Source organism: Cavia porcellus, unplaced genomic scaffold, assembly GCF_034190915.1.
Source record: "Cavia porcellus strain 051 isolate PalLab524CR breed Dunkin Hartley unplaced genomic scaffold, mCavPor4.1 scaffold_38, whole genome shotgun sequence".
Taxonomy (NCBI): domain Eukaryota; kingdom Metazoa; phylum Chordata; class Mammalia; order Rodentia; family Caviidae; genus Cavia; species Cavia porcellus.
In genome coordinates, this window is record NW_026947521.1 from 9,279,615 (window position 1) to 9,303,232 (window position 23,618).

The window sequence follows — 23,618 nt, forward strand, 5'->3', positions numbered from 1 at the left end:
CCTTTAAGGGTTCCTATATAAACAGAGCATTACCTTGCTATGGGTGGGCTATCCTTTCCCGCCCACTAGACAACACTGAGACTATAGATTATCAAATTCCCATCACCCAAAACGCTGAAAAGATCCCCAGTTCCCAACCATCTGGTGTCTAATTTCTCTGAGCACCCGCCTGTGACCCTTGAGCATGTCCTATATCTTCTACCTCTAATAAATCCTCCTCATGTCTCTTTTCCCAGTGCACCCTAACAATTCTTTTTCCACAAGTAGAGTCATGAACCTGCAAACTTATTTTATAAGGATGGGTCAAGCCCTTTATTTTACCCTTGGGGAGGCTCAGATCCAGCTTGGTGACAGTGAGAACTAGCTTCACCCATGAGTATGGTTATACATATGGCTCACCAAGGGGTTAGGAGGTGAGGCCTGGTGGGAAGAGGTGGGCCACCGGAGGCATGGCCTGGATGGACCATTTCTCTCCCTCCCCTGTTTCTCCCTTCTCTGCTTCCCGTCTGCCATGCCTTAAGGAGCTCTCCTCTGCCAGGCCCCTCAGCTGTGCTTCCTGCCTTGGAGCCAGCAGACTGTGAACTAAGATGTGAGCCAAGATAAACCTCTTCTTCTTTAAATTACTGCTGTTGGATATTTTGTGCCAGCAACAAAGGAAGTGACTAAGACACCTGGTGTAGAGAGAGCCCAGGACTCCGGCAGAGCATGGAGGGAGAGCTTCATCTGGGTGACCAGAAGGCAAGAAGATCTGGGAATCAGCAGAGTTACAGAAGCCTGGGAAGGCAGAGATCTTACACAGGTGAAAGGATGAGAAAAGTTCACCAAATTTGATGGCAAAGACCATGAAATGAATGAAAAGACCATGAAAGGGGTTTTGCCCATCATGATAACATACAATAAAGACTCATCGGCATTTCTGCTCGATTGAGGGATGTAAGGAGATGAAAGGATGGGATTGTGAGCATCAAACTAGAATACACCTGCATCACGTCTGATGCATATAGGGAGAAAAACACAGTACATCCATCTAAGGACATAAAATGGCCATGAAGCTTTCATCTGGCTGTCCCTAAAGGCTGTGTTGGTCTTTCTGATGTCACAGACAGTGGTAAAAGCCACAAAGTCAGCAGCAAGCTTTGTAAGAGAGTCATCCATCCTGGTTTCTGCATTTCTGACAGTGGTGACTTCATGTCAGATTCTGGGAATTTCAAAAAGATTTGTCAAAAAAAATTTTTTAAAGGAGGTAATACTAGGCCACAATTTTTTATTTTGGCCAACTCAGGATATGAGTAAAGAATTATTTCATCAAGGGGCTGGGGATTTAGCTCAGCGGCATAAGCGCCTGCCTTGCAAGCAGGCAGTCGTGAGTTCGATCCCCGCTACCGATAAAAAGGAAAAAGACCAAAAAAAAAAAAAAAAAAAAAAAAAAAAAAAAAAAAAAAGAATTATTTCATCAAGCTGGGGCGTGGTGGCTCACGCCTGTAATCCTAGCACTTGGAAGGCTGAGGAGGGAGGATCCTTGCGAGTTTTGAGAGCAGCCTGGGCTACAAAGTGAGCTCAAGGCCAGCCTGAACTGCATAGCAAGATCCCTTCTCAAAAAAAAGAGAATTATTTGATCGTTTTATAAAGCAAGGGAGGGCATGATCAAAGGTAAAGAATTGCCCTTCAAGTGGAACATGTGTAATTTTAGGTGGAACCCAAATGGGACCAACTCTGCTATTTCCTGTCTCCACATTGGAGCAGTACTTGGTATTTGATCACATGCACCCCAAAAGTCAAACAGGACTCCCCAAAGCATCAGCAAGTAAAGCAGATTTTCATGGTGATTTGATGAAGTGATGGAACATAGGGCGACCTTGCAAATTATAAAACAGAATGAAAGTGAAATATTCCTTGATCACCAGCCCAGTGTCATCCCCAGCAGAGTTGAGCACACACTGGACGCCGACAGATTGCTTGATAATAGAAGTATGCAGTCTTGGAGGTTGGAGTCTGTGAGCCTGATGTCCCAGCGTCCCAGCCTTCTGTGGCGTTGCCATGGGAAATGCAGTGCTGGGTCACAGTGATGTCATCGGAGGAGGTTGGTGCCGGAAGGGAGAGGCTATCCGTTTCCTTAGCCCCCAGCAATTCTTCTTGGTGGGGGCCCTTTCTTTCTCAAGGTTTTCTCCAGGGATAGCTCCAAAAATTCCTCTTTGTCTCATCCTTTTGCATCTAGAGCAGCCCTGGGGCCTCTCTCGGCATAATTAAAAGATCCATTAAGGTGTTTTCCCAAACAAAAGAGCTGGTTTTCTCCCTCAGAGGAATTCTGTAATCCTCTTAGGACAGCCATCCCTGACTGCAGTCAGATTTAAATTCTCTCTCTCTCTCTCTCTCTTTCACACACACACACACACACACACACACACACACACACACACACGCATGCATCTACTGTCTTTCTCTACTGTATGGAGTCAGCCAGGGGCCTGGGACATCTCTTCCTTGGGGGAGGGTGGCGTGTATTGTGAAGAGATCACAACTAGAAGCTGCAACTGGAAGGAGTGGAAAGTGGAGGAGTATTCAGCACCACCCTCTCTGGCTTAGAGATAGCCCTGCCCTCAGGTCTGCAAGACTCCCTGGCTGGTTGCTCCCTGCCTCATTCACCTTTTTTTCCCATTTTGTCTTTTAGAGGTAGGGTCTCAGTATGCAGTTCAGCTGGCCTTGATCTCACTTCATAGCCCAGGCCGGTACCGAATTCACAGCGATCCTTCTGCCTCAGCCCCTTGCGTGCTGAGATAATCGCCTGGTTCTTTCATCTTCATACACAAATGTCCTCCAGGCTAATGAGCAAGATACTGTCCTGCGCTCTTTGTATAGAACTGCCATCATCGCCATCTATTGTTCCTGTCTCTCTTTTTGGATTTTCCATTTTGGAATTGTTAAAGATTACAGGAGGCCTTCATGTCACCAGCTAGCATAGGTTCCTTGCTTTAGTTGAGATGGAAATTAAAACTGAAGTACAAAGTTCCGGGGGAGGTGGGGGGGAGCTTTAGTTGGAAGCTTAGAGGGAAGATAGGAAAGGACTCCAGTGTAAGTGGCTGGAGGGGTGCCCTCTTGTCCACCCCCAAAGGCGAGAGAGAGGCTTGCAAGGATTAGCTGGTGGCTGGGGTCCATTTGATCACTATCTCGCTCCTGGTTTCACCGCTCTGGAATCTATGGCTGAGGGGTGGTTTCGTCCTCTGGTGGTGGGGGGTCTCAGTCCTGTGGGCTCTGGCTTCCCTAGAGGCCAGGTGATTACAGGTTTGGGACAGTGGCCAGAGGCTCCTGGGTGTGACCGGATGCTCCTGTAAACCTCCTATCTTGGTGTTGCAGTCTTGAGCGGGGATTCAATACTGTAAACTCTGGGCTGGTCAACCCTGCCTGGCCAACTCACAGACAGACGCTCCCTCAATGATCAACAACTCTTAGGCAGTGCTGGAAGGGATCTAACCCCAGATTTATAGTGACAAAGGACACAAAGTGAAGGCCAAGCTGCGTTCTGCTTTTAGTTACTATTGGGCATCTGTGGGCCCACGTGAAAAGTCACAGTTTATAGCAAAAATGGCTTTTAAGTCCCTGATTGTCCCAGAAGAAAACATATATCACACTTTTAATAAGCAGCAGGCAGTGGCCCAGGGTCCTGCCAGATCCACATCCCTGAGGTTTTTTTGTTTTTGTTTTTGTTTTTGTTTTTTGTGCTGGGGTTTGAACCCAGGGCCTTGAACAGGTCAAGCACATATTCTGTCCCTGAGCTACATCCCCAGCCCCCAGCCACATCCCTATGATGGTCCTTGATTGTGTCACAATGGTATTGACTGCTTTGGACTGAGCTCCTATGCTAGGCCCTAACAACAGACCAAACCAAAATGATGTCAGTCGTGCTAAATGCCACATGCATTGAAATTTAAGGAAGCAGGTGGATCTCAAGACACCAGTTTTTCCTAAGAAGGAGGTTCCAGTTTACCCAACTTAAAATTATTAAGGAAATTCCTTCTGCTTTTACCCTTACAAAAAAGTAAGGGTAAAACCTGAGATAACCTGATGTTAAACAATTCTGTTTCTCTGTCCCCACCTTAAAAACCTTATAAAACCCACTCTTTTCCACTTGACTATTAGGAACTCTCATTCGATTTTTTTTTTTTTTTTTGAGACAGTATTTTACTCTGTAGTCCAGACTCCTGGCAATCTTCCTGCCTCAGCTTCCTGAATGCTAGGATTACAGGTATGCACTACCATGCCCAGTTCTGCTTCTGGCATTATCAAGGCATCGTCCCTACTCTTGCAGGCTGAAACATGTCTGTACCTAAAAGGCTTATGCCAAACTACCACCCATCTCCTGAGTCCAAGGGCAGCTAGATATGTCTGTGTCTGGTGGACAATATCTTCTTTCTTGTTGAAAATGGTCCCAAGGCAAGAGGAAGCCAGGCCAGTGGCTTTGCCCCATAGAGGTCACTAGGGGCAGGGGAATTCTGGGTCCATATTCACCTCTGTCTTCATGGCTGGTGCCCACAGGCCCCTGTCTGGTTGCTAAGGCAGGGGAGAGGGTGTGGATACCACAGTCTGGACAAGATTTGTCCTTTGAAGGTTCATGTAATAGTAGAAGTATGGTCCTCAATGTGGCAGTGGGAAGAAGTGGGAGACATTCACAGGTGGGCAGGAGGGTGCTGGTTTCAGAAGGAGATGGTTCTCAGGGACCCCTAGCTTGTTCTCGAGAGAGGCTTACAGGAGTGAGCCTGAGCCTGATCCTGCATCACCCCTGCTTCCTGTCGCACCCTGTGGTCTCTCCAAGGTTGTAGACAGCTAAGATAAAAGTATTCTAGGCAGTCAGACAGGGCGGCATCCTTGGAGGAACCAGTGCAGAAGAGGAGCTGCTGTGGGGCAGCAGATGCCTCCTGCTGTGGGCGGGACCTCAGACCTCAAGACAGAAGATAAAACACATGCACGCACATACCTTCTGAGGATAAACATCAAGAGTTGATCTTCTAAATAGATACAGATCATCTTGAAGAAGCCACTGATCCCATCTCCTACAGAAAAAGGCCCTGTTCATGACCACTTGCTATGTGATTCACTTCCGCACTTGATCTCAATTTAATCAATTTTACCTGAGCAATTATACTTGTTACCTTATTGGTTAACCGTAGTTGTCCTGCCACATGCCCACCTTGCGAGTTCCCATGATTCCCCCACCTTGGACCTGCCTCCCCTTGTGGTTTTGCTCTATAAAAACTCCAGAAAAGGCTGGGTCTTTAGCTACCCTCTCAGGACCCCTTCTGTCTTTTGGACAGAAGCTTTCTTTGTATTGATAAATATATTCTGCTCTTAACCTCTGTTGTTCCTAAAATTCTTCAATTTTAGTGAACACACCTTGTACTGGACATCTAGCAGACTGGGGGTTTCTCTCCTCTGTATTGTCTCCTTGTCACGGGAGCTCCAGCATGATAGGAGGTCCAGCTTCTGCTAGGAGGTCCTCCCGGAAGCCCAGCCAACACCAGCACCATGCCCTGGAGCCTACAGAATGAGGAGCTAAATAAATCTCTTCTTTACCAAGTCTCTAACCTCTGCTATTTTGCAGAGTAATGGTAACATTAAATGAACTAAATCAGGTGGCCAGCACTGCATAAGCCATTGCCCCAAAACTCAATGAGGCAGTGAGCAGGACCCAAACAATGCTGCTCAAGGCCCCCTGAGAGTGCTGCAAGGGCAGAGAGCGTGGGCATCAGGTAAGTTTGGGAGGAAAGCTATGTCACCACGGTGAGCCAGGGCTCTGGTCAGGCAAACACAGGAGGAGGCACAGACAAACGCAGGCAAATGCAGCAGAGGAGGAAATCCGCAGTCATCCAGAGCAACTGGCCTGCCTAGTCTATGAGACATGAGGGACCCCCTTGGGACTCCCTAAAAGACTGGGATGGATTTGCGGGTGGGGGAGTCCTGGCTGAGCCAGGGAACCAGTGTCCCCGGGGTTTTTTCTTTTCTCCAGTTGGTCAGCAGCCCCGGGGCACATGAGAAGGAAATAAACCAGATTTCCAGTGAAGGAAACAAAAGGTCACTTTTGTTCCCGGGCAGCGCCCTTTCCCCAGCAGCTGCGTTCTAGCAAGCTAGGCTTCAGGTCTTACTCTGGGGTGCCCAGGGGTGGAGGCTGCCTGCAAGGGGCTACTGGTGGCTGTGGTTTGGGCTGCGGGGTCTTTGGTGGTTCTGACCCCACGCTGCACACACAGCGCCAGCTACCACCCCACAAGGTGAAACCCTCTCCGGTGGGTCATTCCGGCTGCGTCTGAGTGGTTTTCTGCCCACAGAATCATTTATTTCTGGTGTCAGGGAAGCCTGGGCAGCTTTTCCTACTGGTTGTAAATGCTCCCAACCTCATTGATTCCTCTGCTCCACTCCCTAGAAACCTGCTGGGGCAGCAAGTTTGTGTCTGGCATTCCTAACAGGATGTATGTGTGTGTGTGTGTGTGTGTTGGGGGAGAGGGAATAGGGCCAAGATGACTTTCTGTCTCTCAACAGAGTGGCAGAGGAGCATCAAAGGCCCCTGGTCTCCCCAGGAAGCAGCCTCAAGGTTTGGACTGTGGCAGGGGTTTCCTGGCTGCTGCTGGAAAGGGCTGCTGATTGTGCCTGCTGTGTCCCCTGATCCTCATATCGGGGCCTGTCCTGTTCCAGTCCTCTTCCAGGCCTTTTTGTGTGTTTGAGATAGGGTCTGGACTTGAACTCACTGTGTAGCCCAGGCTGGCCTCAGACTTCCGGTGATCCTTCTGTCTGAGCCTCCGAAATGCTGCAATTGATAATCTATGCTTGGCTAATGGCTCCTCCTGTGAAAGCTGCTTCAGGCCTCCACTGACTCTCTACTTGTCTGGGCTGCAGCTCACCCTGGACTGCAGGGAGAGCGGAGCAGCAGGGGCTGGGGCCATGGTGATACTGCCCCTCCTCTGTGCCTGCAGCATATGTGTGCTTCTGTGTCGGCATGTGGACGTGGGAGATGATGCATGTGTGTGTGTCTGTGTGTGTGTGTGTGTGTGTGCGCGTGCACACGCCACACCTGTTTCCCCAGGTGTGACTTTATGGAAGCCTCATGTGTCTAAATATGCACATGTGTCTGCCTCTGTGTGTTGGTATTAGTGTGGATGTATGTGTTCACAGCATGTGTCTGCATATGCATCTCTGTGTGCAACACACTCCCTGCATGTGTGTCAGTGGTCTGTGTGTATGCCCACATGGAGAGCATGTGCCCATGGAGTGTGGCACATGGGACAGAAGGATGGCTCTGTGTGGGCTTCTCTCTCTAGCCTCCTCATTTTCTTGTTCTTTCCTTCCCTGTCCCCCAAAGATTTAGGGATAGCTCCAGGAAAGAGGTGGTGGCTAGGGAAGGAGCACTCAGTTATGGTCTCATTGGCCTCAGACCCGCTCTGGAACTGGAGGGCACATTTCCCAGGCTCTGTGAAGCTCTTCCGAGAGGAAAGCATCCATCTGCTTGTCAAAGGGAAATGGCTATTTGTCTAGGGCCAAGGGCGGTGCTGAGTCTAAGCCGCTGCTGTGTCCTGGCCAGGCACACAGTAGATACAGGGCACAAGCCTGGTGAGAATGCAGACCAGCGGGCTGAGTGGCTGTCACCACTCTCACCAGGCTGGGAGGGGTGGGGATGAGGGGATGGGGCCCAGTTAAAGCTGTACCAGGACACAGCAGTCGGCAGCTAGGACAGAAGCTGAGGACCATGGGCAGCCTTGAGGGTTGGTGCGGACAGTGTCCTTTCTGGTGGCTGGGAGGAACACAGCAGAGTCAGAACTTAGTGGCACTCTCTGCCCGGTTTCTATTACACAGGTATACTCACCACAGCTGCGGCATGGGAAGGCTCTGTTTCTCTGGGGAAGGAATAACCTTCTTTCTAGGTTTCCCCATTCTTTGCCCTGCACCCTCTGCTCAGCACACAGGAAGCCTGGCAAGTCTCCCCAGGCAGACAGTGCCTGCTGGATGCCCATCTGAGCTGATGGCTGGGTGTATGGGGCCCACCCCCAGCTTAATCACGAGCCAGAGGCTCCTCTCTGGGTCTTGTTCCCATCTGGCAGTGGTGAGGGTCCTTTTGGGCCCACCCAACTCTGATTCTTTTCTTTGCTCACACATCTGTCCCTGGCTTGGCTGCAAGGACTCAGAAGAGTCCCTACCTGCTAGGGCGACCCTGGCATCCAGGCACCCAAGCAGCCAGTGAGCAGATGCTCAGTGTGGCCACTCAACAGCCCTTATGGGGCAGGCTCTATCTCTGGGGTCAGCGGCAGAAGAAGGATTTACAAGCTGGGCTTGCAGCCAGGGGAGGGGGAGGCTACAAGGCAGGGCAGCGTGCTGTCTCCATCCTGGTACTAGGGACTCTGCAGCCACTGAGGACAGTAAACATGTATTGCTCTGTCAGCGATCAAACATCAGCTGAGCCCTACTCTGGCCCAGGGTCCCTCCCTTGCCTTTTAGGCTCCTGGTATAGTAAGAAAGGTAAAGCCCTAAGGTGTGGTGCCCATCCACAATCTCAGCACCTAGGAGGCTGGGCCAGGAGGATCACTGGGAGTCGGAGGCCAGCCTGGGTTACACAGCAAGATTCCATCCCCAAAGCACAAAACCTGAACTGCATTATGAGACCCTGTTCCAAAAAGCAAAACAAAATAACAACAAAAAAGAGGATACTTTTAGAATAGCATGCACGAGGCCCTGGCTCGGGTCCCCAGGAACTGCAAAAAACAAACAAACAAACAAAAACAACCAAAGCCAAAAAAGAAAGAAAGGAAGGTCTGAATTCCTGCTCATCCATGGTTGTCTCCCACACACAAGGGGGGCTGGCTTGTGATCTGCTTGGCCCACGGTGCCAATGAAAGGGACGGGGGTGTTGTACAGGGTTGGAGCCTGAGTCCTGGGGAGGCTCACTGTGGCTGCTTGCAGTCTTCCGGGGACAGTGTGGCAGTGGCTCAAGGAGGAGAAGCCTGTGGACAGAGAGCATGGGCCAGGCCTCAGGCGGCCAGGCAGTCAGCCCCGCAGAGCTGGCCTCCGAGCGCTGTCTCTGCTCCTCCACTCCTGGTTGAGGCACCAGCTGGCTGCGGGTGCACGAATGAATCATCCGCAACCATCTGTTGCAGAGACTGGACTGCCTGACTGGACTGCTCCCAGAGTGCTGATGTTAGACCCCTAAACTGGGGAGGAGGGGATTAAATGTAGCAGAGGTGAAAGGAAATGGAAATGGAACATTGAGGCACTACCGTAACAGAAACCCACAACTTGTTCAGGGCTTTGGCACTGAGCGGCAGTTGGAAGGGTCCCAAAAACTTGATGGATGCTGGAAGGGTCGTGGGAGGCAGAGAAAGGGCAACCTGTGCTGTACAGTGGTGGGACGTTTAGTGTCATCTGGAGAAGAAAAAATGTAGCTAATGCATTCATGGATCCGGTGAAGAGACTTCCAGGAAAATGTTGACTGTGTTCCTTTTAGAGGAGAAGGTATTGTAAGAAGGAGCTCGAGGAGGAAATAGTCAAATTGCAAACAGAATTTAGAGGCATTTACAGAGGCTAGGACAGTCTTAGCAACAGACTCTTAAAATAAGAAATGGTTGTAAAGCAGAGAACAGATCAGTATTGGAGCTGTAAGACTCTGTTTAGGCCTCGGAAGATGCAAGGGTTGCCTTGAAATCCTCCCAGGTGGAAAACGAGCTTCCAAAACAACTCTGAGGTCTACTCCAAGTAGAAGGAGGCGGAGCTTGGAAAGGAAGGTGACTGTGGTTTTTAGAGCATGGAGTGCTTCCAACATAATTTATGGGAAACCCACAGCATTTTAAAGAGAATATTCCTAGCAAAAACACCACCAGCTTGGATAAAATGAAGGAGAAATAGTCAAATGAAGAGAATCTGTGAGCTTCCAACTTTCCACAGGAAAGAACCGGTCAGAAAGCTGCCCAGTTACAAATGTGATCAATTAATTCTCAAAAAGAAAAACTATCTCAGATGATAGTGCCCAGAGTTCAGAGAGTGGGACCAAGCATCAAGCACAAAGGTGTCTTAGATGTTTATTCATCACTGGGTCAAAGAATTCAATACTCACAATTTGGAGGAGGAGAGGCTGATTTTGCCTCACGGTTTTAGTCCATGCCTAAAACAGGACAGCAGAGGGATCTGGCAGAGGAAAAGCTGCTCACATCATTGCATCCAGGAAACAGAGAGAGAGAGAGAGAGAGAGAGAGAGAGAGAGAGAGAGAGAGAGAGAAAGGCAGAGCCAGGGAGGGAGATACATATTTCTAGACCAACCTCCTCCCCAATCCTAGAATTAACCAATGGCACCCCATGATCCAATCAGATTTCTAGAGGGTGCCTCAGATCCACACCATTCCAAATGCATTAGGGAGCCATTTCTAGGAAGCAGACAATAGGTCCTTATAGAGGAATACTCTGTGCCTACAGATGGGGGAAATAGTAACACCTGCCTGGCTAGATTTCAAAATTGCTATGGGACAAAAACTATATGCCCCTTCTGCTTACCACGTTTAGTGAGGGAATTCTTGGGGAGACTCTATCCCTGTCTCACCACTGTATGTTATGGGGGCTGAGGTCACTGGCTTGTCTTTTTAATTCTTCATTCTCTAGGTAAACATAAGCTTTACCTGAGGAGCTGCATCTAGTGAACCCCATCAGTGTTTTCTTCCATGGTCTCCTGATTGTCTTCTGCTTCTGGCTTTTGTATAGGCGACAAGAATTGGTGCGAGGGGGCCCTGACCTTTTAAATGTCACTTTTTGTAGTGAAACACAGGCAGCCTTCCAGTTTCTATGTCCTTCTTCTTTTTACTTTTTTTTTTTGAGACAGGGCTTCACTATGCAGTTCAGGCTGACCTTTGAACTCACTATGTATCACAGTCTGGTCTCAGACTCACAGCCATCCTCCTGCCTCAGCCTTCTGAGTGCTGAGATTACAGGTGTGTATCACCATGCCTGGCTAATGTTCATATTTCTACCAACATTCTGTTCATGATATATGTTGTCTCTAATATGATAGGTGCTTTCTCTACCTTTCTTTTCATTTCCTTTAGCTATTCTTTCTTCCTCTGTCCTTGCCTATCTGTATGTCTTTTTTTTTTTTTTTTTTTTTGGTCTCTTTGAGCCAAGAGTCTCACTATGCAGTTCAGGTTGGGCTTGAGCTCACTTTGTAGCCGGGGCTGGTTTTAAACTCACCATCATCTCCTGCCTGAGCCTCCTGAGTGCTGGGATTATAGGGGTGAGCCACCACTCGCGGCTCTGTCTGTTTTTGTTTTTGTTTTTGTTTTTTGTGATGCTGGGATAGAATTCATGACTTCGCAGTTGCCAAGCAGGTACCTATGCTGCTGAGCTAAACCCCCGGCCCTCTGTCTGTTTTTTTGAGACAGGTTTCATTATGCAGTTCAGACTGGTATTTGTAGTGCAGGCTGGCCTCAAACTCAGAGTGATCTTCCTGCCTCAGCCTCCCAAGTGTTGAGGATTACAGACATGTGCAATATGCCTGGCTTTAGATATGCTTTAATATGTATATGTCTACCAGCAATCTCTTTAAAACAGTCTAGACTTTTCCTGTCATTTATTTCAATAGTCCATTATCCTAGTTCTTCTAGTTTCTACTCATCCCCTAATTCTTTTTTTTTTAAATCCATTTTATTTCAAGGAGAAAGAAAAATAAAAAAAGAAGAAAAACAACTAATTTCAAAATGTGTCAACAGTGGTACATGCATTTAGCACTGTCATCCCCAGATGATTCACCCAGAGCACAAGACCTCTGCATTCAATTGTCTGAACATTACCAACACAGATCTTTCTCTTCTGTGAGCACAGAGAAATCAGTAGTATCACTATCTTAACTATATGTGTACATACACATATGCATATGTTGTTTTTTTCAGCTTCTCACACTAATGAGATAAGATGATGTGTCTTACTTATTTCATTAATGAGTATGATATCAAGGTGCATCCATTTACCTATAAGTGTCCAATTTATCCTTCTTTAAGGCTGAGTAGTACTCCATTGTATAAAAATGTATCTTTTTTTATCCATTTTTCAGTTGATGGGCATTTAGATTGTTTCCAAGATCTGGCTATTATAAACTGTGCTGCTATAAACATGGGTGCACATATATCACTGTGGTATGATGTTTTTGACTTTTGGGAAGATACTATGAGGGGGAATAACTGGGTTGAATGGGACCTAGTTTTTTGAGGAATCTCCACACTGATTTCCACAGTGGTTGCACCAGTCTGCATTCCCACCAACAGTGGAGAAGGGTTCCTTTTTTTCCACAGCCCCTCCAGATTTGCTATTGGTTGATTTCTTGACATAAGACATTCTTTCTGGAGTGAAATAGAATCTCAGTGTTGTTTTAATTTGCATCTCTTGAATGACCAGTGTACATCGATTAATTTTTTAACTCCTGAACCCCTCTTAAGAAAATTTTCCCAAATGCACAGAGTCAGAGAAGTTTGAGTTTACTTTGACAGAAACAGCAGAACATGCCTGTCCCATACTCACCTATGACCATTGTGATCTTTCTATGCACTGCTCCTGGGCCACCCTAGTGACAAACCCAGTCCCTCATGTACCCCAACATCCTCAATCCCACTTCCTTGGTTTATTATCTCCCTATCACCTGCTGCCACTTAACACAATTTATTTTTTTACTTTTCGTAGTACTGGGAATTGAATTCAGGACCTTGCACTTGCCAGGCAGGTGCTAAACCACTGAGCTAAACCTCTGGCCCCTTAATATAATTTATATTTTGCTTTTTTCCTCTTGTTTATTGTTTGTCTTTGTCAGTAGCATAATCTCTATAATGCCTGGGATTCTTTTCCCCTCCATTTTATACTTTTCTGTATAAATGTATAAAATGTCCCAGCACCTGAGACAGTGTCTGGAACATAGTAGGCACTCAATAAAAAATCCATCCAAGAGCTGATGAGATGCACAAGTGAAGGACTTCACAGATGCGGACCACTGGTGCTGCTGTGGTCAGGGAGCCCGTTCCGTTACTGGGCAAACTTTGCTTTTTTAGTCACTTAGTGAATTATTTAGAGAGGCAAGGTCAGGCCTCCTGAGTCCTTGCTTCAAGCCCTGTAGGTTTGACCGTGCCAGACTTTTAAAAATAATTAGGGAGGCTGGGAGACTGGAGGCATGGAATAAAATAAGATTTGGGACGCCTGGGGCTGCCACTGACCTGCTGGGGCATTTTAGTGACTTATTCATCCCCGACCTCAGCCTCCCTCACTTGGGTGTCTAGAAAGTAGTTGCCTTCTCTCCTGACCTTGTTCCCTCTCACTGGGATCTGGGAATTAAAGACCAAAAAGTCTCAACGTCCCTCTGAACTCTACAGAGGCGAAGGAGGCGACTCATCAGAGGATGTTATTAGCAAAAAAGACAATTCCTTTGAAAATGGAAATTACTCTATCACACACTCTCCCCACCGCAGTGTGGAATTAATGAGGAATTTATTCCAGATTCACAGCTTCCAAATGATCTATCTTCCAGGTGGCCAAAGGAAATTCATATTTCCACCTCAATCGGAGAGAGAGTTCTTTGTAGACGGCCGGTGAGGAGGGCTTCATTTGCAGAGATCAGGCCCAGCTTTTCCCTTCCTGAGTAGGAGAGTGCCCTTGATAAAGACCACCCAGTATCTGTGAACCCTCCTGCTAATTAGAAAAGTGAATCTAATTTCACGGATTTCAGCTCCTATTAATTTATTCTGGGCTTGTTGGTAATGAAGCCATGTGTTTGTTTCTTAAGAAACAACGGAGATGAGACGAATGGGGGAGGAGGCTGTTTATTCCCGCCCTTCATTCTGTTAACTGAGGGAATAACATAGGACCTGATGTATTTTTATGACGGCATTAGCAGTGCTTTTCCTAGCTTTTAAAGGAGCTGTGATGGCTACCACAAAATGGAGACTATATATTTATATTTTTGTTCAGGATGGCCTTGAAGGCACTATATAGCCCATGCTTGGCCTCAACTCCCGGGAATCCTCCTGCCACAGCCTCTCAGTGTTGGGATTCAGGGTGCCTACTTTAACATAACTAAAAACAGTTGCAATAGGGGCGCTGAGCCATGGGTCCTAAGGGCATCTCTGGCGTTATTCAGTATAGGTGGAGTTGTTTCCAGAAAAGCCTGACCACAGCTCCCCAGGGTCTGTGTTACGTTACTACCACATTCTCCTGGAAGGGACAGCAGATTTCCCTTGGGACTGAAGTTCTTATCTTGGCTAAGGCAGCTCCTGAAGCAAGTAGGTGATGCTGAACATGCTCTGGAACCTCACATTTCCGTTCTGGGCTGCACCCTGCTCGCTACTTGGCTCAGGGTGGCCCCTGAACTTGCTCTGTAGTCCAGGCTGGCCTTGAACTCACAGCGATCCTACTGCCTCAGCCTCCCAAGTATTGGGAGATGCAATGTGTACCATCACGCCCTCTCTCCACCATCTACTCCTAATAGTTCTGGGTATTAGTTTTTCTCATCTTTGAGGCCAGAGCCTCCATCTTGCTTTGGTAGCTCCATGTTTGACCAGATATTATTGATTCTAGCCTGTTTCTGAATTTTGTATTTGTTTGAAAATTACTCACCTTTCCCAATCTCTGCTGCTAAGCTGTGCAGTTAATTCTCTATATGAGCACCCAGGGAGCTGTGGTCTGATGATTACTGAAGTCCGACCTGTAAGACCGGAAGTCCCTTGTCTGTCTGGCTAACAGGCACACAGCTTAGAGAAGGAGGACAGAACACCTTGCCTCTTTTTCTAAAACACCCTTAGCACAACTATGAATAAGGAATTTATCGCAATTGTTTGAGAGCATCTCCCACAGACGGCCCATTTTCCAGGCACTTCTGCTGGCAGCAGGAGCTGCTTTGTACTTTGTCCTGGGCTTCTCTGTGAGGTCCCCCTCTCTGTGCTTCACAGATGCACAAGGAGCAGGGGAGGCGCCTTTATTCCTGCAGCCCCGGAGATAAGTGAGTCAAGAGACTTTCCTCAGCAGCAGAGGATGAGGTCGAGGCGTGCAACTTTGGAGTCACACAAATCATTTCCAACCTTGACTGCTTCTTCCTTCCTGGCTGTGTGACCTCAGGCCTCGAGTACCCATCAGAAAGTAGGAGCATTAGTCCTACTTCGCAGGATGCAAGTGGAGGTTTATAGTCCGTATGCAGTTGTGCTTGGCTGGCAGGGTAGCATTTTAAAAGTCTGAGTGTGAGCTAGGCTTGGTGGTGCACACCTATGATGCCAGCGTGCTGCCTACTGGAGATCGCTAGCAGCACAGAATCCAGGGAGCTTACCTAGACTGCCTCATTCAAAATCTGCATTTTATTTTATTTTAATTTCTTTTAATTTTAATTTTTGAGACAGGCTGTCATTATGCTGTTCAGGCTGGCCTTGAAATCACAGCAAACCTCCTGCCTTAGCCTCACAAGTGCTGGGAGTAAAGGTATGCCAGCATGCCCAATCCAAAATCTACATTTTGATGGGACCCTCTGCGAGTCTTTGTGTGCTCAGGTTGGAACAGAACACTGATTCTGATGATCAGAAATCATGTCCGAAAGCCACCTGCCAGGAGGGGAACTCGGCTTGAATCTCTCAACCTCCGAGGACTCACTCAACACTGACCAGAAGCTCAGCCTCCACGCATTTGCATGCAGGAGTGAAAGGCTTGCAGGGGCCTGTGAGGCTCAGGCTTAGCTCTGAGAATTAAGTTAGCCTCCTGGGACAGTGAGAAGGCTCTCCTGGAGCTGCACTCCCCCCCCCCCCCCCAGTATCAGTCTTTGTCCTTGCAGGCCCCAGAGCGCGGCACCAAGTAGAGGAAAGGAGAAGACAGGAGGAAAAGGGAAGAGAGGGGGGAAAGAGTGAGGAGGGAGAGGCAGCTCCTCCCCCTCTAGCGGGTGGTTTATCTGGTAGGACTGGTATTCAGTCAAGCACAGCAGCGACTGAGGCACAAGCAGAGCCCCCTGGTGCCTGGCCTGGCATCCCAGAACTATCGTGACCTGGTGGAGACGCAGGTGACAGCTTCCTCCCATCACATGCTTCCCACCTGGGTGCTCACCTTTGGCACAGCCTGAGTGGGCAGAACCAGCAGCTCTGAAGGGAAACCTCAAACTGTGGGTCAGAGTAAACTCTTCCTTTGATTGTCCAAGGTGTTTTGTCGCACCTTGGAAAGCCGTGCCACAGTATCAGGCCTCTCAGAGGGACCGCCCCCTGCCACAGCTCTGCAGGAGAAAATGTCATTGTGAAAAGTCTGCATTCCTCACGTGACATAGTCCAGTGACTTCTCAGCCACTCTGAGGACAGCGCTTCACTACTTCCTGTCTCCCAGCACTTTTGGACCCGGGTCCCTTATGCTGTTGGGGACCTCCAGGGAGGATGATGAGAGGCTTGCAGCACATAAAGGACCAGTGACAATGGTCACATTCCATTTGATCCAGCTATTCCCCTTATAGGTATGTTCCAGAAAGAGTTAAAGACATATTACCGTGATCCGTGCATAACTATGTTTGTAGCAATGTTACTCATAATAGCTACATTTTGGATGTGGCCTAGATGCTTATCAGGAGATGAATGGATAAAGAAAATGTATTTATACTCTGTGGAGTACTACTCTGCCATAAAGAAGGATAAACTTGATTCATTTGTAGAAACACAGAAGGACCTTGAAACCATAGTGCTAAGTGAAATGAATCAGGCACACAAGCTTAAGCATCTCATGGCCTCTCTTACATGAAATATATAAAGGGCAAAATATAAAATATAAAGGTCCAAATGAAAAGTAGATAATACAAAGTAAGGATCTTTTTCAAATGGGGAGGGGATCAAGAAATGGAGGAAGAGAAGGGGATAGAAAAGGAATTAAGCTGTGTTATAGATATGTACCAGCTCTCCACCAGGAATGTAATTATTATGGTACAAAAACATGCACTCATAAAAATAAAAAATTAAACTGGCTAGCATATCTGTAATGCTAGCCCTCAGCAGGCTGAGGCAGGAAGATTGCTTAGCCTGGGCTCCATAGTGAACGCAAGGTCAGCCTGAATTACCCAGTGAGACCCTCTCCCCCAAAACCCCAGCTTTGCTTCAGGAGCCAGGAGCTGCCCTTGCACGTGTCCCACCCTTGCCCTCACCCAGCAGGGCTGCCCTCACCCAGGGAGGGTTCCTTCAGGCCAGGTGGAGAGAATCCAAGTTTGAGGACAGCTAGGCCATGGCCTCGCTGCCCAGCTGCACACCTGCTGTGAACTAAACTTAGAACAGTGAAGCCTAGAGAGGAAAGAGGGAAACCAAAAGAGGCTGGAGGAGAAAGAGACGCAGCCAGAAAATGGGATCTGAGCCCTGAGCAGTGAAGCCACCAAGTCCTCTGGGCCGGAAAAGAGGGACAGCTGTGGGTACTGGTGACAGCAGCTAGACAGAGGGACACTGTGCCTGACCCTCCGTGGGGAGCTGTGAACCCCAACTGTTCCCAGGAGCCCCCAAACACTTCCTCTAGATCAGGCTCTGGGACCTTCCAGTGGCAGCCCTCGTGGGTAGGCTGTGACCTTCATTTCCACTAGGGAGAAGGAGAGGAGGAATCCGAAGAGCGCAGAGAGAAAAGAGAAGCCAGATTCACCATGCTGCCTGCAATATTAACTGCTTTACAGGAACATGAACACAAAGAGTTTTGTATTATAAAGCAATTTCCTAAGAATTGACAAATAACTCAGTAACTTAATCATTATTAGAGTAACTGAGTGGGGGTGATGGTGCACACCTGTAAGCCCAGCACTCAGGAGGCCAAGGCAGGAGGATCTCTGTGAGTTCAAGGCCAGCCTGGTCTAAATGACAAGAGCTTGTCTCAAAGAACAAAAAATAAGAATAGAGGCCAGGGATCTAGCTCTGTGGCACGGTGCCTGCCTGGTAAATGCAAGGTCCTGAGTTTGATTTCTAGTCCCCCCCCCCCCAAAAAAAAAGAACAAGAAGAAGAAGAAAAAAAAAAACCCAAAACAAAATGAAGAACAAATAAACAAATTTGTGCAAGTAGCTGCTATTCATAAGCAGCTTATCACCATGACATGTTTCTCTATAGACAAATGGGATATGACTGGTTCATATTTGAAAAGCAAACTTACATAGTCTTGTGAGCCAACAGAGGAAAAAATTACAAGGTAAATATTACGGATGTAAATCTGGAAGACGGTGTATGTAAAATTAACCTAACAGCCCACGAAAAGCTCCACGAGTAATGGGAAAGCTAAATGTAAAGAGACTTTTATAATACAACTAGCAAGGCCATTCACATTGAAAAAAAAAAAAAAAAAACATAGCCAGTCCTGGGACATGCTGGTGACACTGGCTGTGAGCCCCTCTCCCAGACTGTGACATTCTGACCATCCTCAGGGCAGGGCTTGCAGTGCTGCTGATTGCTAGGTGGCAGGCCGGTTTTTTAGCAAAGGACAGAGTCCTGGATGATTTTAGTTATGAACAGCCACTTACTTTGGTAAGCTTCTGTGATCCGCTTCATTAGGCCGGCAGTGAGTAACTTTTAGTAGACCAAAAACCTGAATGTCTATAGAACTGTGAGTCACTCTCCTGTAGGGATTAAATAAAGGACTTACACTCCTGGGTCTCTGGGTGCCCACTGTATGGGGGGAGCTCCTGTGCCCTGCATGCAGACATCTGTCTCTCTTTTTTTAGTCTTTTTGTGACACGATCTCACTACATAGTTTAGACTGGTCTTGAACTCACTTAGTAGCCCCACTAGCCTCAAGCTCACAGTGATCCTACTGCCTCAGCCTCCCAAGTACTGGGATTATAGGTGTGTACCACCACACCTCACCACACCCAGCTCTAAAAAAATTTTTGTGCCAGGAATCAAACTCACAACCTCATTCTTCTCAGGCAGGCACTGTGCCGCGGTGCTGTATCCCCATCCCAGGCCTCTGCCTCTTGTGGGAAATGCTGGAGGGCCTTAGTCGGGAGATTCTCTGTTTTCTGGAAAGTGCAACATTATCAAAAATCTGCTCTCTCCTGCCTTATTTCTATTAGCACACAAGCAGGCAGTATTGATTCCTGTCTTAAAAACTTACTTCCTTGACTTCAAATCCTCTGCAGCTGTCACCACAATTCTCCCCCTGTTCCTGCAACAAAACTTCTCAGGAGTTGTTCATATACTTGGCGCTGCCTCTCTGTGGGTTCCACGTCCACGGACTTAACCAACCATAGACCTAAAGTATTTGGGAAAAAATCGTGAGCATACGGAACATTCCCAGGCCTTTTTCTTGTCATTTCCAAAGCAACGCAGTGCAGCACTATTTACAGGGTTTGAGGTACTTCAAGGAATCTGGAGTGATACATGCAGGTGTGTGTATGTGCAGGTTATGTGCAAATGGTGACTGAAGGACAATTGTATGTGGTGTCCCCAGTGCTTCTCCCATTGTCTAAAAGACTCTGGCCCCCAACATCTACTGAAACAGCTTCTGTCCATGCTGTCACTGACATCCACTCCGGATGCCACCGTTGTGCTTGATAGTGCTTGATAGTGCTTGCTATGGTAACCACATCACCCCTGTGAGTCTAGAGCTTTTCTACACTTTTTTGTTTTTTGGTTTGCTTTTGGTACCGGGATTAAACTTACAACCTTTCGCTTGCCAGACAGGCGCTTATGCTGCAGAGCTAAATCCCCGGCACTTTTCTAGATTTTAGGGCTGACAGTTTCACATTCCAAAAACCACCTCGTTTTCCAGCAAATCCAGATTGTGGGTCACCTCTGATGGGTGTGATATCTTCTCAGTCTTTTTTCTTGACCGTATAGCAATCTTTTATAGAACAGCTTTATTGAACCAGGTCTGGTGGTTCAGGCCCATAATCTCAGCTATCTGGGAGGCTGAAGTAGAGGGATCACAAGTTTGCAACCAGCCCACATAACTTAGCAAGGCACTATGTCAAAACAAAAAGTAAAAAGGGCTGTATTATTCAGTGGTAGAGAATGCCCTGGTTTGATATCCAGTACCACAAAAAAAGCTCCAAGGCTTTGAAATAATTTGTAGATGATAAAGTGCACATAGTTAAAGCATGTGAATTACTAAATTTTAACCATGCCCACACCCACAAAATCATCACAGCAATCAAGAAAATGAAAATATCTATTGTCTTTAAACCTTTTTAATATGCCCCTGCAATGATTCTCTCTTATCTCTCATCCTTGCCCAGATGTAGTGGTGCAGATGTAGTGGTAATTATTGCAGATGTAGTGGTGAATTATTGCTGTGTAACAAATAGTCTCCAAATTTATCAGCTGTAAACAATGAATACTGATCAAGTGTCACTTTCTCTGGCTCCAGTGTGGGTATAACTGATCAGGGGGCCTCTGCCTCTGGATCTCTCCTCAAGTTGTGACCAAGGTATCAGACAGGGACTATCTGATCCAATGGGACAGCTCAGGTCAGGGAGGATCTGCACCCAAAGCTCATTGTGCTCAGTTGGTAGGAGAATTTGGTTCTTTGCAAGTTGCTGGTCTGAGCTTCAGTTTCCTAATTAGCTATTGGCTGGAGCCCTCATTTAGCTACTTGCCATATAGATGTCTTGCTGGGGCAGCTCACAGTGTGGTAGTTGATTTCATCAGGGAAATTTGGGTGGTGGAGGGGAGACAGAGTGACAAAGAGAGATTGGAAATATGCCAGCCAGCAAAATCACAGTCACTGTCTCTTTATGACCTAATCTCAGAGTGATGTCTCAGCATTTTTAGCACATTCTGCTTATTGGGTGTGAATCACTCTAATATCTAACTTTCCAGTTTCTGATGATTTCTTTGATATTCTTTTTTTTATTTAAAGAAAGACAAAACAAAACAGAAAATGGGCAGATATAGTACATGCTCTCACAGAAAATAAATAAACAGTAATAAATCATTAGTAGATGTATACATATTGTCCCCCCACAAATAGTTGTTGAAGATACAAAAGTGGAGCATATAAAGAATAGTAGTTACCATAGTGTCTGTCTTTTTCCTTAAAATATTTGGATAAAACTTCATATACTATAGCTTCAAATATTTCCATATCAAAAAGCCCAGAGTAAAGCCTTTCTAATTAATAAGTGAAAATTTTATAAGGCTTCAAGGCCACATAATGGGGAATCATGATTATCACATATTTTTATATATTTGAATCATTACTTACATTAGGGGAACTATTCGGTATTCATACATGCGAGATTGATTTATTTCACTTATGAGTATGGTCTCAAGCTGCGCCCATGACTTACAGCTTTGTTTTGCCATATTTGACTTTATTCTCTCCCCCCCCAAAAAGTAATAAGAACTAAGGAGTAATAAAATCCAAAATGTGTAAATTTTGTTATAAAAAAGAGAGGGAGGGAAAAAAAAGAGCTCTAACGGATATAACAACAAGTGTGTTTAGGGATGTTAAATAGCTGACTATATTAATGTTTTTGGATCATTGAACACAGCTGTTTGCAGTCTCTCCGTTTGAATGTCTACTTTGTATTCTTTGATACTGTGATTTGAGCAACTATTTCCAAGATGATATTATGTAATCTATTAACAGGTGATTTCTTACTGTTATGTTTTTTTTTTGTAGTTCTGTATTATGTGTAACCTTACACTGCTTTGTTTTGTTTTGTGTTTTTCTCTTTTTCCTCTTAAATTAAAAAAAAAAAAAAAAAAAAAGAAAAAGAAAAAAAAAAGCCCAGGAAAAAAAAAAAAAAAAAGTGGAGCATATAAATGGGAATTCAACCAGGAAGACTGCAAACAGTTCTGTTCAACTATCCAACAAAAACTAGGTAATATGGCTGTCAATCCTATACACTTAGACATGTACGCATTTATCCATCTCTTCATGTTGAGACCTAACAAAACATTAGATTAGATTAAAATCATTCTGAACAAAGATTAATAATATTGCTAGATTTCACATCATAACACTCTGGAATCAGCACTGGGAACTGCAGTGCCCCTTTCTTTCCTTCAAAGTATTTGTTCATTTCATCATGTGTCATAGGATCGGTTCTCATAAACTGTTCATAGGTTTTATGCAAGCATGAGTCTTAACATGTATTTCTATCCTTTCTATATTAGAGGGAGAAACAGAACAAGGCAGGACAGAACTAAACATATTCCTATAGGCACATAAAACCAAAAAGACATATAAAACTGCTGTATAAAGAGTTCTGCCATGGTCACTGTGCTGTTTCTTGTTATTATCAACAGAATTGGCTATATCATCAGATAAAGTATAATTGAATATATTAGTACATAACAGAATTAATAGAAATACAGCTTTGTAGATAGTGTAGAGCTACAAAAACAGGTAATAATCAAATCAGAATGGATATCATAGTGAATCATTGTCATTTTCAGTATGGTTGTGTATACTCCTCAACTTGATACCAGCAACCTGATGGTTCTGAATAAAATCTGTATCAGTCATGATACAACACTATAAGTCATACAGGGATCGTGATTGAGTTAATAAGAAATTAAAGATGACCACTGTGCTATGTCCTAATATCTTCGGGACATCTGTCTGTGCCCTCAGATCCAGTGCTGGTATACAGACTAGGACGGGACAAGTTCCAACCAAGCAGAGTGGTGTGAGTAACAAGGGTTTTTAATTCCTGATACACTATTAGCTATATCTTCTGCTGTCTTTTTAAAGACTATTCCTCCCCTTTCACTCCCCCAGAATAAACTGTGTATTTTTGGGTCCCCCCAACACTCACGGTTTTATTTTGGGGGGGCAACCTGCTATTTACCTAAGTGTTTCTGAACTTTCTCACTTCTGGACTGGATTTCCAGTTATATTTCTTCACTTATTAAAGCCTGTCTGTTCAACCTATCCATAAATACTGGTCCAGTTACCCCTATTACTCTCTGGTTCCCTACCACACTGAGTTTTGTTTTCTTATATTTGATTTTGGTCCATATATCCTTCTTCACGTTAATTATATTTCCTATAAAGAGCCTCTCGGTGGACCCTACATCTTGATCCACTCTGCCTGAGATTCTCTTTTTTCCATTATGTTAGTGTATCTAGACCATCTATATTAGAAATTATATCCAACCTTCTCTGCCTCATTTCTGTTGTGCTTTTTTCCCGTCATTAGTTGTTTGTCTTCTTCATTTCACTTTTTGTTCCATTCATTGGGGCCTCTCTGCCATTGTTCCTGAAATCCTCATGCTTTCATCTCTCTTTAGGATGTCCTGTAATATTCTGTGTAGAGTTGGATTGGTAGTTTTGAATTTCCCCAGTTCCTCTTTATCTTGGAAGCACCTTGTTTCTCCATTAATTTCTAGGGACAATTGTGCAGGATATATCAATCTTGGTTGGAGGTTATTATCTTTCAGGGCTTGGATTATTTCTTCCCACACTCTTCTAGATTTGATGGTGTGTGTCAAGAAGACTGCTGTAATTCTGATGGGTGTTCCCTTGTAAGTGATCTGTTTCTTGTCTCTGACAGCTTTTAATATTCTGTTCTTATATTGGATTTCTGGAATCTTGATTATTATATGCCTGGGTGTAGTTCTGTTTGGATTGTAGGTGGCTGGAGTTCTGTATGCCTCATACATCTGAGCATATTTACCTTTCCTCATGTTTAGGAAGTTCTCCTTGA